At 43.5% G+C, this 11,330-nt stretch overlaps 1 long non-coding RNA gene across 1 annotated transcript in view; it reads right to left on the bottom strand.

Annotated features, from left to right (window-relative positions):
• LOC148214371 (uncharacterized) overlaps positions 1-11,299 on the bottom strand; it is a 30,394-nt gene extending 19,095 nt beyond the window's left edge. Inside the window, exon 1 of the long non-coding RNA XR_015798174.1 lies at positions 11,100-11,299. This is a non-coding gene — a long non-coding RNA (uncharacterized LOC148214371). The remainder of the gene's footprint in view (positions 1-11,099) is intronic.
• Positions 11,300-11,330: the final 31 nt, after the last annotated feature.

Genomic DNA, 11,330 nt, shown 5'->3' on the forward strand with positions numbered 1-11,330 from the left:
AAGGGGGAGTGGAGAGGGAATGGCCCTCAGCTGAAACAAGTCATTGGACAGCAATCGCAAATTATGGTTATGTTGATCCTAACATACTAGTAAAACTCAAGCCATGTTTCTAACACAAAAGACCCCTTGGTGGGCCACACCAGATACTTTCTACCGACACAGATAGACAGGAGAACACCCAAACCAACTCAAAGTTAAGGGTAAGAGGGGGAGGAAGCATCATATGCTGTACTAAACACTCTTCCAGACATCTGGGCAGCTAACAATCTCATCATCAAATTAAATGGCATCTACAGAAAGAAAAAAGAAGAAAAAACTCCCCAATATATATAAAGATATTAGATTGGCTCCAACCCTGCCAACCTTTGGAAAACACTGAAGACCTGGATGTGCTCCAGGGCATGGGGATCAGGAGGTTAGATGGCCGTGAGATGTTATTGTCATTGTTGGGTGTTTATTGGGTTGGTTCTTGGCAACCATTACAGGTTTTTACATTTTTGTTGTTACTGGCTTTTGTATTGCTTTTAATGTGTGGTTAGCCACTCAGACTTGCCCTTGTGAACTGGGCAGCCACATATACATCAATTAAGTAAACAGACAAGACAAAATCAAAACATAAAAACCAAAGTCCAGTCAACATCAATATTATCCTAGCTCTGGGCTTACCATCTGTCCCACCAACTTAAAGAAGAGGGACTTTTAAAGAAAAGCTATCACCAAATCAGTAGCTACTCTCCTTCCCAAGCAGGGCAGAGAACTTGCCCCCGATTACGGCACACTCCCTCCAGTACATAATTCCTCACAAAGAAAAACCTCAGCTCAGGTAATGGGAAGAGGAGAAGGAAGGCCTGCAAGCTTCTCAACATAAGGGAGGTGGGGTCTCATATGCCAACAGCCTTACCCTGGAAATGAACTCTTCTACTTTGCATTTGGCCACAAGGACCACAACAGAGCCAATAAGCTGCTTGTCTGGAAAAGATTAAATTCAAACTACATCTGAACCAAGGTTGCCAAGCCGAAAGGGAAGAATTGATCAGGCCAGGCCTGGCCAGGCCATTGGCCTCAGAGCTGGGGCAAGTGCTTGGCTGCTGAAATGCAAATCTTCCTCCACCAACTGGGTGAGCAAACTTTAACCTTTAAGAGGTGTTCATGACAACCCCTGGCAAATATTGACTCCTGGAAGGATGCAGAGGTGCTTGGCATGACGGGAAGGATGCGTGGCCCAAGTCTGTCATCGAGCAGAGTTGGCACCAAAGTGGAGAAAGGAGGGAGGGGAAGCAAGTGGCTCTCTGGGGTCTTGACTACGGAACCTCCAGGGATCAAAGTCACTCTCAGCCATATGGATAATTCTCTTTCTCTGCTCTCACATCCCCCTTTTCCCCCTCTTGAAGTTCGTCCTCTGAAGGAAAAATGATGACTATAATAGACTTGCTGAGGGAAGCAGAAAGGTCTCCCCTTCCTCTTGGAGGCCAAAGAAGGGGACAGAGGAGCTGGCTTGCCAGAAGCTTCCCACCCACTTGGTCCGGGATGAGAATAAGTACAGAGGATTGCCTTTCGCTGCATTCCCACGGCACACTAACCCAGATCACTTACAGACCCAGCAGCTGTGCAGGCATAACGTACAAAGTCTCTTTAATTATAATCTTGGTTTCTTTTTCTGGGACTGAGCATACTGCACAATGTCAGCCTGCTTGGTTAGTTTACAATTCAATGTATTGTGCGAACCCAGAAAATTATTATAATCCCTAAATATCATTGCCCTGGGCATCTTTTTTTATTCTGTGATTACGAGAGCTAGAAACTTACCTATTGAAAACAAATGTTTGGTTTTCAGGTCAGTGGTTTCAAGCCCAACCACTTGAAAGCTATTTAAAAATTGGATTTCTGGGCAATATGGCATTTCTCCAATTTATTGCTATGGTATGGGACACTCTCTGTTTTAACTACCAAAAGTTGAATCTGGAGGCTGTTGCTGGACATATGAAGTGAAAAGAAATTTGTGGTAGGATGAAGTGCTTGGCTGAAGGAAAGTGGTTGGGTCTGTGCCAAGGTCACCTTTCTACCTATATAAAATACCTTCCTTTTCCATAAACATAGGCCCTTCCATCCATCTATACTCATCTCTGGTTACATCTTGCTACATTTTCCAATGTAGGATCTTTCCTCTGTATGACCCTTTGTCCACTTTCCATCTTTGACTCCAAGCTTTTCCTCTAGCCTTAATTGCTTATCTCAGCTCTTTACTTTTCCAAGGAGGCTTACTATCCCTAAACAGGTCAGGGTGCAATGGAATAATTTCTGCTACCCTTCAGGTTTATCCACTGCAGTGTGTAGCTGCAAAGCTAGGTTTTGCATCCATGCTGCTCCTGGAATAGAACTGTTTCCCACAAGCATGGAATGAATTCAGTATGAGTTCAGGTGTAAAATGTTATGGAGCCTCGTAACATTTCTGGCATAATGGCAGATCTGCTTTGCAGCACTGGTGAGAAAATCCATCTGAAAATCTTCCAGCCATCCCCAACCTTCTTCCTCTGGTTGAAAAGTGGGATTTATATTTGGATGTTTTAAAAAGATAGCAAGAGCACATTGCAATCTCTTCACTGATCGCCTCAACAGAGCCATCGTTTGGATTCTTGAGAACCCACTGGGAATGTCCCCATCCTGCTCCCCACTCAAGGCCCCAGTTGCTGATGATGATCCCCTGAAGAGCAGCATCTCAGCAGTGGCAGCACCTGGCCAACCTTGTCTTGGCTTTGAAGCCAAGTAGGATTGGGCCGGGTTAGCTCGTGGATGAGGAATCCTCTGGGAATCCAAGGGTTGTAGCTTAGACTGGGGACTGGACAAAATAAAAGAAAACAAAAAACATCTTCCATATTACTGCCAAGAAAACCACATGGATATGCCCATGAAATCACCAAGACTAAGCTTACCTTGAAGGAGACTTTATTACTTCTCTAAAAGCCAGAAAAGGCCCTTCATGTAATAGTTCTTTGCCCTTTAAACTCTCTCAACCAAGCAGTATAAATTAGTATAATGAAGGCCCTTGCAAAGGGCATTTGATAACATTTGAATAGTAATTCCCATGAACTACATTAAATTCCAGTTGGCTACATTAAATTCCAATTGTGTACTTCCCAGCCAGGCAAATTAAAGGTCAAGAAGGGGTTCGTCCCCCCGCAGCTCCTTTTTAAGATGCCATTTTCCCCCCCAGTAGTAGGTAACTTCTTTTAAGTTTTTAAAATTATAGTCTCTTCACACACAGCAATTTCTTACACCAGTGCTCTTCTGTATGTATGAAAGTAACATATTCATCAGAACACGGAGCAACTGTACAATAACCATTTGGCTGGTTGTAGTTGCCTACTCTTTTTTCACCGACACATCAATGCATGGATGCACACATCTATTTTAAAGATGGCGTCGGTCCAATTTTCCTGTTCTGAAGTGTACAGGGTGTCTTACATTGCTGCATGCTTCCCAGTGCTGTGCAACACCACAGTGGGAAATGCCTGTTCACAGGAATGCTTTTGAAGACAGACTCAGACTGTATTTGAGAACAGTATCCACAAGCATGTACTCCATTAACGCGGCAATGTTGCAATCGTTCTTTTAGCAAAGTTGGTAACCTGTCCTGTGGATCTGTTGCCAAGTGTCTCAGTCTCATTCTCATGAGTCACTTTGAGGCTTCTGTTTCTTTCCAGGGAAATCAAACTCCAGACTAAATATAAGGAAGGTGCAAAAAAAGTCAGTGGTCATAGCCTTGATCCGTCTACAGATCATCTCTCCAAAGGCTTGTTAATGATTTAAAGAAGGGTTTCCCCCCATATTCTCTTGTATAGCAGGGGAGTGGCTGAGGCCGGCCAAAATATAGACCAGCAGTGACTTTGTAAGTAAGAGAAGTAGTCTAGCAGTATCCCAACAGTATCATAGCTGTATCTCAGGATCAGCATGAATATACAGTACTTAATGTAATTCTTGCTGTACTCAGCTTAACTTTGTTTTATGTAAGGGGGTGGGTGGGTTGTATAGAAACATCTCCCCATAATCAGGAGTGGAGTTATAGATGAATGTTGTACATGCTTATGTGAAAGTCAGTCCCACTAGCTGAGTTTCCATAATACACTTAACGCGGTTATAGTACACTGAATCATAACTCCCCAGATTGGGTTTGCACATTGTACCACCAAATAACCAAATCCTAACCATGATTAACTCCAACCAAGCTTAGCTTGCAAATATAGCTACTGCATCATTAACAACTCCTCTTCCTCCTCCTTCCATTTTCCCGCTGGTGCAGAGTCTACTTTTTGGATCAACAAATGCCATTTCATTAACTAACTGGGTTAAGCATATTATATCAGCCCAGCCAGAAACTTTGGAAGGTCTTGGAGCTAAATATGGGTCTCAGTGATGGCCAGTTAATCCCTTGGATTGCTTCACACAACACAAACTGGTTAGTAATCCATTTCCTATGATCTCCCAAAATACTGAATCCTAAAAAAACTAAACAGGCTGGTTTTACAAAATGCACTGTGACCCCCCACAACCAATGAACTGAAAACTAATAAAAATAACCAAGTTTTGCATGTTATGTGGAATAATTTATGTGCAAGCAGTGTTTTCAAAACAGTAATTGGAAGTTGGTCCAAAAACAATAATAAAATTCAGCAAGATTACCTAGAATACCCCCTTGGGACTCAGAACTCCCAGCAAAAATGATCCCTGAAAAAAACCATCGCCCATCCATGAGGTTGGTACTTTCACAGGCTTCGGGTGACTGGCCTCGCCTTGCTTTTGAGCAGCCCCCTAATTGAAAACAGTGACTCACCAGCAGCAACAGATCACATAACAGAGCAATGCTCTTACAGGACTCCAATATGCTATATGCTCTCAGTTGCCAGCAATTTCACACTGCATACTCCATAGGTCCTGTACAAACATGGCAAACTCCAACTGAACAGGCTTAATGAATCACATCTTTAACATAACAACATAAGAATGGCCCTGCGGCATCGGGCCAAAACCCATCTTGGGGCTCTTCAGGGTGAGAGTTGCAGAAAACATGCCAGCTTAAAGAAGTGCTGACTGTACCCCAACCTTTACTCTGCTTTGGCAGTAAAGCAGAAGAGGGGTTCTGTCTATACTCCAAGGGAAGGGGGAAAGGAGAGAGATGTGGGGAAATGCTTCCCCTGGTGTCAGTTACTGCTGTGTCTCTGATCTCATGGACTGATCACTCCAAAGGACTGGAGAACTGGCAACAAAGGAGATGTTCTCCCCTGCTTCTCTCCCCCCATCATTCCCTTCTACCAAGGGTGGCAGACAAAGCAGAGAAGGAGGGGAAGCAGGAAGAGCCACTTTCTCTAAGTAGGACAGAAGTTGCCCATGACTTAACTGAAGGGTTGCTAGCTGCTTCTGCCCATGCCCCTGCAAGGAAGCCATGGGCACCTCCCCTGCCAGGCTGCCAGAGTGAGCCGAATTAATTCATGAATTTTTGTTTAAAGGGATTGAATTTTCTGCCTTAAGTGAAAAGCATTGACCCACTTGATCATTTCCAATGCTGCACCACACTTAGGATGAGTCTCCTTCGTGTTTCAGGTGGGCAACTGCCCTCATGGTGCTTCCCCTTCACAAGACTTTTTCACAAGTTCTGAGGCCAGTCAGCATCTCTAGTTGTCTTGCATCAAAGTTCAGGATTTTAGGGACTTAACATTTGGACAAGGTTTTTGATGAAAGACCCACCCCACGGTGCAACAAATAAACAAATAAGAAGTTCACCATTTCACCATGGGAAGGTCTCTTTACAAACAACCAAGCAGCCTAGCAGCCCAGGAAGAAATGGCCATGGAGGCAGCAACCAGTACATGGAGGGGCCACACCACTATGCATAGTAGCCAACTGGAGGAGAGGCATTGCCTTGCAAGAAAATGAAGTGCACCAGGCAAATCACTTGCTTGCGCTGGCAGAAGTTGGAAGATACTAGAGAAGTTTGGCAGAGGTTGCCCTTCGGGTGGGATAGGGGGTTGAGAACAACACTGTGTGTTCCCGCATCAAGAGATGGTTAGTGGTCCATCCTTATACCAGAGGAAGTAGGATGTGCGAATGAGCCCTTAGTCTAAACATATTGTTTTTGCTGCCCCCAACATTTTTCAGACTAATAGCCCTTGATAGGCCTGTCCTCCATGTTGAATTTATCCAATCCTTTTTTGATGCTATTCAGGTTGGTGACCATCACCATAACAATGAATCTCACAGATTAATTATGCACTGTGTGAATAAGTACTTTCTTTTATCTGTTTAAATTTCTTTCCCATCAGCTTTGCTGGATGACCTCTGTTCCTAGCATTCTGAGAGTCCTCTTTCTCTACGCCATGTATGATTTTATATATTTTTCATATTTTATATATCTCGGTCATCTCCTCCCTCACTCACATTTTTCCAAGCTAAAGAATCCCAAATTCTGTTCTGGTAGGGAAGATGTTTGAGCCTTCTGGTCATTTTGATTGCCCTTCTCTGCTTTTCCCAGGTCTGTTATATCCTTTTCCAAATGCAGCAACCAGAATTGTACACCATATTCCAGATCTGAATGCTCCATAGCTTCATATAGAGACATATCAGACAAAGGTGACATTTTTATTCTGCTCCTTGTGTTATTTGCCAGGTGACTCCAATTCCTTTAAATGATTATCCCATGCCTAAAATTGATTGCCTTGTCCATATTAATGGATATAACCATTCACTTCATAGCCACTTAAATCCTAAAATCCTGCAACCTGATCCAAAGACTAGCTGTCCTGGGATTCTCCATTATTAAGATGCAATCACCAAACACCAGCAGTTGTCTGCAGCAGTTAAGCTACAACTTTTTATCTTATTTCTTGCCATTTTACCATCTCCTACCTGTAGCAACCAGCAAGTGTTATGAATTGAGAGGATCTGCACTTGTATATGTATTGCATGTGAGTCAATCTCCCTCCCATTACATTAAGAAAACTTTGGAATAATATTAATTAAATGCTGTCTGATGAAATTTCAGATTCATATCTCATGAAATCAGAATGATGTTATTTTCACTCCCTTTCCTAGCGATCCCTAGTAGGTATGTACAAAATTCATCAATCCAGGAACAAAACACTCTAGAGAACTTCAGAACATTATTCTCTAGACCTTGCCATTCCAGGGCAGTTTGACATATCTAGAAGTAAATCTTCTGAACTAGAAGCTCACTGGAGGTTTTTAAAATGAGGGTGGAAAGCCATTTTTCAGGGTTAGTTTGACTGGTTTTCCTGCACACTGCAGAGGATTGAATTAAATGATCCTTGTAGTCCCTTCCAACTCTACAATTCTATGACTCAATGGTTCAAGATGTTCTGGACATGGTGTTCCAGATGAAACAGGATTGTTTGGGAGGAATCAGAACATTTCAAACTTCACTTTGACTTGGATTCCAACAGGCCCTATGGAGGTGACTGAAACACAGTCTTACGAAGTTATCTGGGAAGTTTGGGCCTGTTAGTCCCAAGAAAGTAGACAGCGTCCTTGGAGCTGTAGGTATGGCCACCTGTATATTAGAACCATGCCCCTCCTGGTTGATCAAGGCCTCCAGGGAGGGAGCATGTTAGTGAATCCATGCAGTGAATCCATGCATGTAAATGCCTCTTTGAGAGAGGAGTGATTATGCTGGCTTTGAAAGAGGTGGAGATGCACCCTCTTCTCAAGAGGCCATCCTTGGATCCAGCTGATCTGACCAATTTTCATCCAGGCTCCAACCTTCCTTTTCTAGGGAAGGTTGTTGAGAAGGTGGTTGGTATCCAGCTTCAGAGGCCCTTGAGGAGGCAGATTATTTAGACCCTTTTCAGTTGGGATTCACTGAGACGGTTTTAGTCATGCTCATAAGATGACCTGTGGTGAGCCTGAGATGGGCGTGGTATGTCCACCCTAGCTCTCCTTGATCTCTCAATGGCCTTCAGTACCATCAACCAGTTGAGAGAGATATGAGTTAGATTTTGTGATGGTTCTCCTCCTTCCTCTGAGGCTGGTTCAAGTTGATGTTTTTGGGAGGGGAATGGTTGAGCCCTAGACTGCTGCTTTGTGGGGTGCCTTAGGGCTCTCCTCTCCCCCCCCTCCTTTTCAATGTCTACATGAAGCTGCTGGATGAGATCATCTGTCAGTACAGGGTGAATTGTCATCAATATGCAGATGATACCCAGTTATGCATCTCTGTCCATGGCCATCCAAGTGAAGCTGTTGAGGTTCTGGTCTAATGAAGGTCTGGATGGGGAGGTCTGGATGGGGAAGAACACATTGCAGCTCAACCCTGCCAAGACTAAGTGGGGCCCCCGGGTTTGGGAATTAGAATGTTTCCATCTTTGGTTCTGGATGGGGTGGCACTGTCCCATTCAGACTTCGTGCACAATCTGGCACTTCTCCTGGACTCACAGCTCTTGCTCAGAGCAGATGGCATCTGTAACCAGGAAAGCCTTTGCACCACTGCATCTTGTGCACCAATTGCATCCATTCTGAGAGGCCCTGATCATGGTCACTCACACTTTAGTCAGTTCCCAATTGGACTACTCCCATGTGCTCTACATGGGGCTGTCCCTGAAGACCATCCAACTTCATTTCATCCAGAATAGGGCAGCACAGGTTGTTATGGGCACAGCTTGTTATGCCCATGTAACACCACTACACCTTGAGTTGTACTGGTTCCTAATAGACTTCTGGGTGTGATTCAAAGTGCTGGCTATCACCTTTAAAGCCCTACACAGCATAGGACTGGGTTACTTGCAGTGAGTTTCCCTCACTGAAACTTTGCTACCTTATGGGACCGAGGAAGTGTACTTTTTCAGAGGCTTCAGCTGTGCTCTGAAACAATCTCCCCCCAATATGCAACAGGCCCCAACTCTGCTCACCTTTAGGAAAGCCATTAAGACCTGGCTTTTCCCCCAGGCATTTGGGTCGAGCTGAGTGGAGTCCCCTTTTGGTTGTTTTTATTATTATGTTTGGCCGCCATTTTATATTTTATATTTATATATTGTAAATGTTTTAATGTTGGGTGGTTCTTTTGCTTTATTCTTTTCTGTTGTATACCACAAGTCACACTGTTTGAGTTGGGCAGCCCTATAAATCCAGTAAATAAAATAAATTTACTTCTAGAAACTACAAAACTGCCCCTGGAACAGCATAGTCCAGAAGGAGGTTTGCCATGTGGTTCAGATGGAAATGTAATATTCTGTTCCCATATTGACAATTTTTGCAGATACCTAATCCTTAGGTTGGAATTTACAGCTGCTACACGCTGAATCAATATCATCAACCTATCTACTAGGATCCTAAGATCATTAAAGACAGCTCAAACCCCATCAGTGCATACATGGTTAGTTTTGTTTGCCCCAGGGTACATAAATTTATGCTTCCTTAAATTGAATTAGATTTGCATATGGTTGATTGTTCACCCAGTTTAAAGAGATTCTTCTGGAACATTTCACAGTCACTTCTAGTTTTTGCCACAAAGAACAGTATGATCTGCAAACTTGGTCAGCATACTAAGTCAAGATCATTTATGAACAAATCAAAAAGTGCTGGTCCCAGCAGTGATCCTCAAGGGACTCTACTATGTACCTCGCTCCACTGAGAAAACTGGCATTTTATTCCTACTCTTTGCTGTTTTTAACCAGTTAGCAACCCATAAAAGGACAGATGCTCTGACTCCGTGACTACCGAGGTCATTTCCCCACTAGCAGCTTAAACCATCTTCTAGAGTCATCCAACCATTGATGTGCCAAAGTAATGAGGACAGGCTTATAACACTTTAATGACTCAAAGAACTTTTGATGAGGAACTTTGTTAAAGTTTTTTTTTTCTTTTTTTTAAATTCAAATTATGATGTTGACGGGATCACTTGCATCCACATACCCGTTGACATCTTCCCTTGGATCCTTTTTTAAAAACTGGTGTCAGTTCTTCTTGTCCTCTGGCACTGAAACAAATTTAGTGACAACTTTCATATTTTGCCCAAGTATTTCACATTTGAGTTCTTTAAGAATTCGTGGGTAGATGCCACCAGGACCTGAAGATTGCCTAGTCTCTCAAGTTTTCCTTTGGGTGTTAGCTCCATTTGCTATAATTAATTAATTAATTAATTCCCCATTTTTGTTTCTAGAACTATTCAATGGGGTTTACAGTAATTAAATACAAGGCCACAGAAGAATGAACTTCACTGAGGATGATCTAGAGGGTCTCTGAAACAATATTCCTACCTCAACACGCTTTTAAATCTCTTTGAGGGAATCATATGTTGCAACTCGAAAAGCAGTGCCTCTACAAGATGCTCATCTCAGACTTCTCCTACTGTTCCTCCTTACTGTTCTGTGGTTTTTACTAAATCCTCCTGAAATAATTCTACTCCTCCTGGTCCTCTTCCTCCGCATTCTTCTTTTTGCTTTCCTGATCACTTTATACTTTTTCTGCCAACGTTTGTGTTCCTATTTGTTCTCATTAAGACAAGCTTTCCATTTCCTGAAAGAAAACTCTTATCTTTTACAGTTTCCTGGACGCTACTAGCTGTGCTGGCCTCTTCCTGGATTTGGTTGACCCTTTCTTCCACTGTAGAATAAATGTTAAACAACCACCTGGTACTATGAATAGATTTAGCCCTTTGTACATTTCCTTTCGGTCTCTTATTGATCTTTATCTTTGCATACAAGGTACCTGTTCATACAGCATCTTTCCTAGCCATCACAACATACTAAACTAGGCCAAAATAGGATTGCTAAATTCAGCATGTTGTGGGAGCCCAGCTGTTGCATTACCATCTTGTGTGAACCAGGCAGTTATTAAATCATAACTTCATTTATTTTTTGCACAGCAAGTTAAGTGAGCGCAACTGTTCTGCGCACCTAGATTTTGGGTTAAAGTGCTGGGTGAGCCAGACAGTACCGACTATGGGGTTTAATGACTAAACCATTTTCTGGGTTCACACAATACACTGAACATAAATTAACCAAACGAGTTTGATTCATCCAACCCAGTACACCACAAAAGACTAATCAAGGTTGACGCTAGCACGTTGTGTGAATGCAGGAGCGATGTCTTTATCTGACCTGGCCAAACACATTGGGTGACGCAGCCCAGAAGACAACTCGCGAACGCTTGATTCCTCGGCGGCGCCTCAGAAAGGAGCGAGGCGGCCACTCCTCCCGCAGCCTCCAGCTCGTCCCCTGCCTCAAACACGGCCGGTCTCCCCCCTCTCCAGCTCCTCCTCCGAAGGGGCGGTCTGCGCGGGCAGGGGAATAGCCGGGCAGCCCCGCTTGCTCGGCCATAGTCCTGCCCAG

This window comes from Python bivittatus, unplaced genomic scaffold (genome assembly GCF_059951505.1).
Source record: "Python bivittatus isolate LINGU-HERP-01145 unplaced genomic scaffold, Pbiv_v1 ctg000690_np1212, whole genome shotgun sequence".
NCBI lineage: Eukaryota > Metazoa > Chordata > Lepidosauria > Squamata > Pythonidae > Python > Python bivittatus.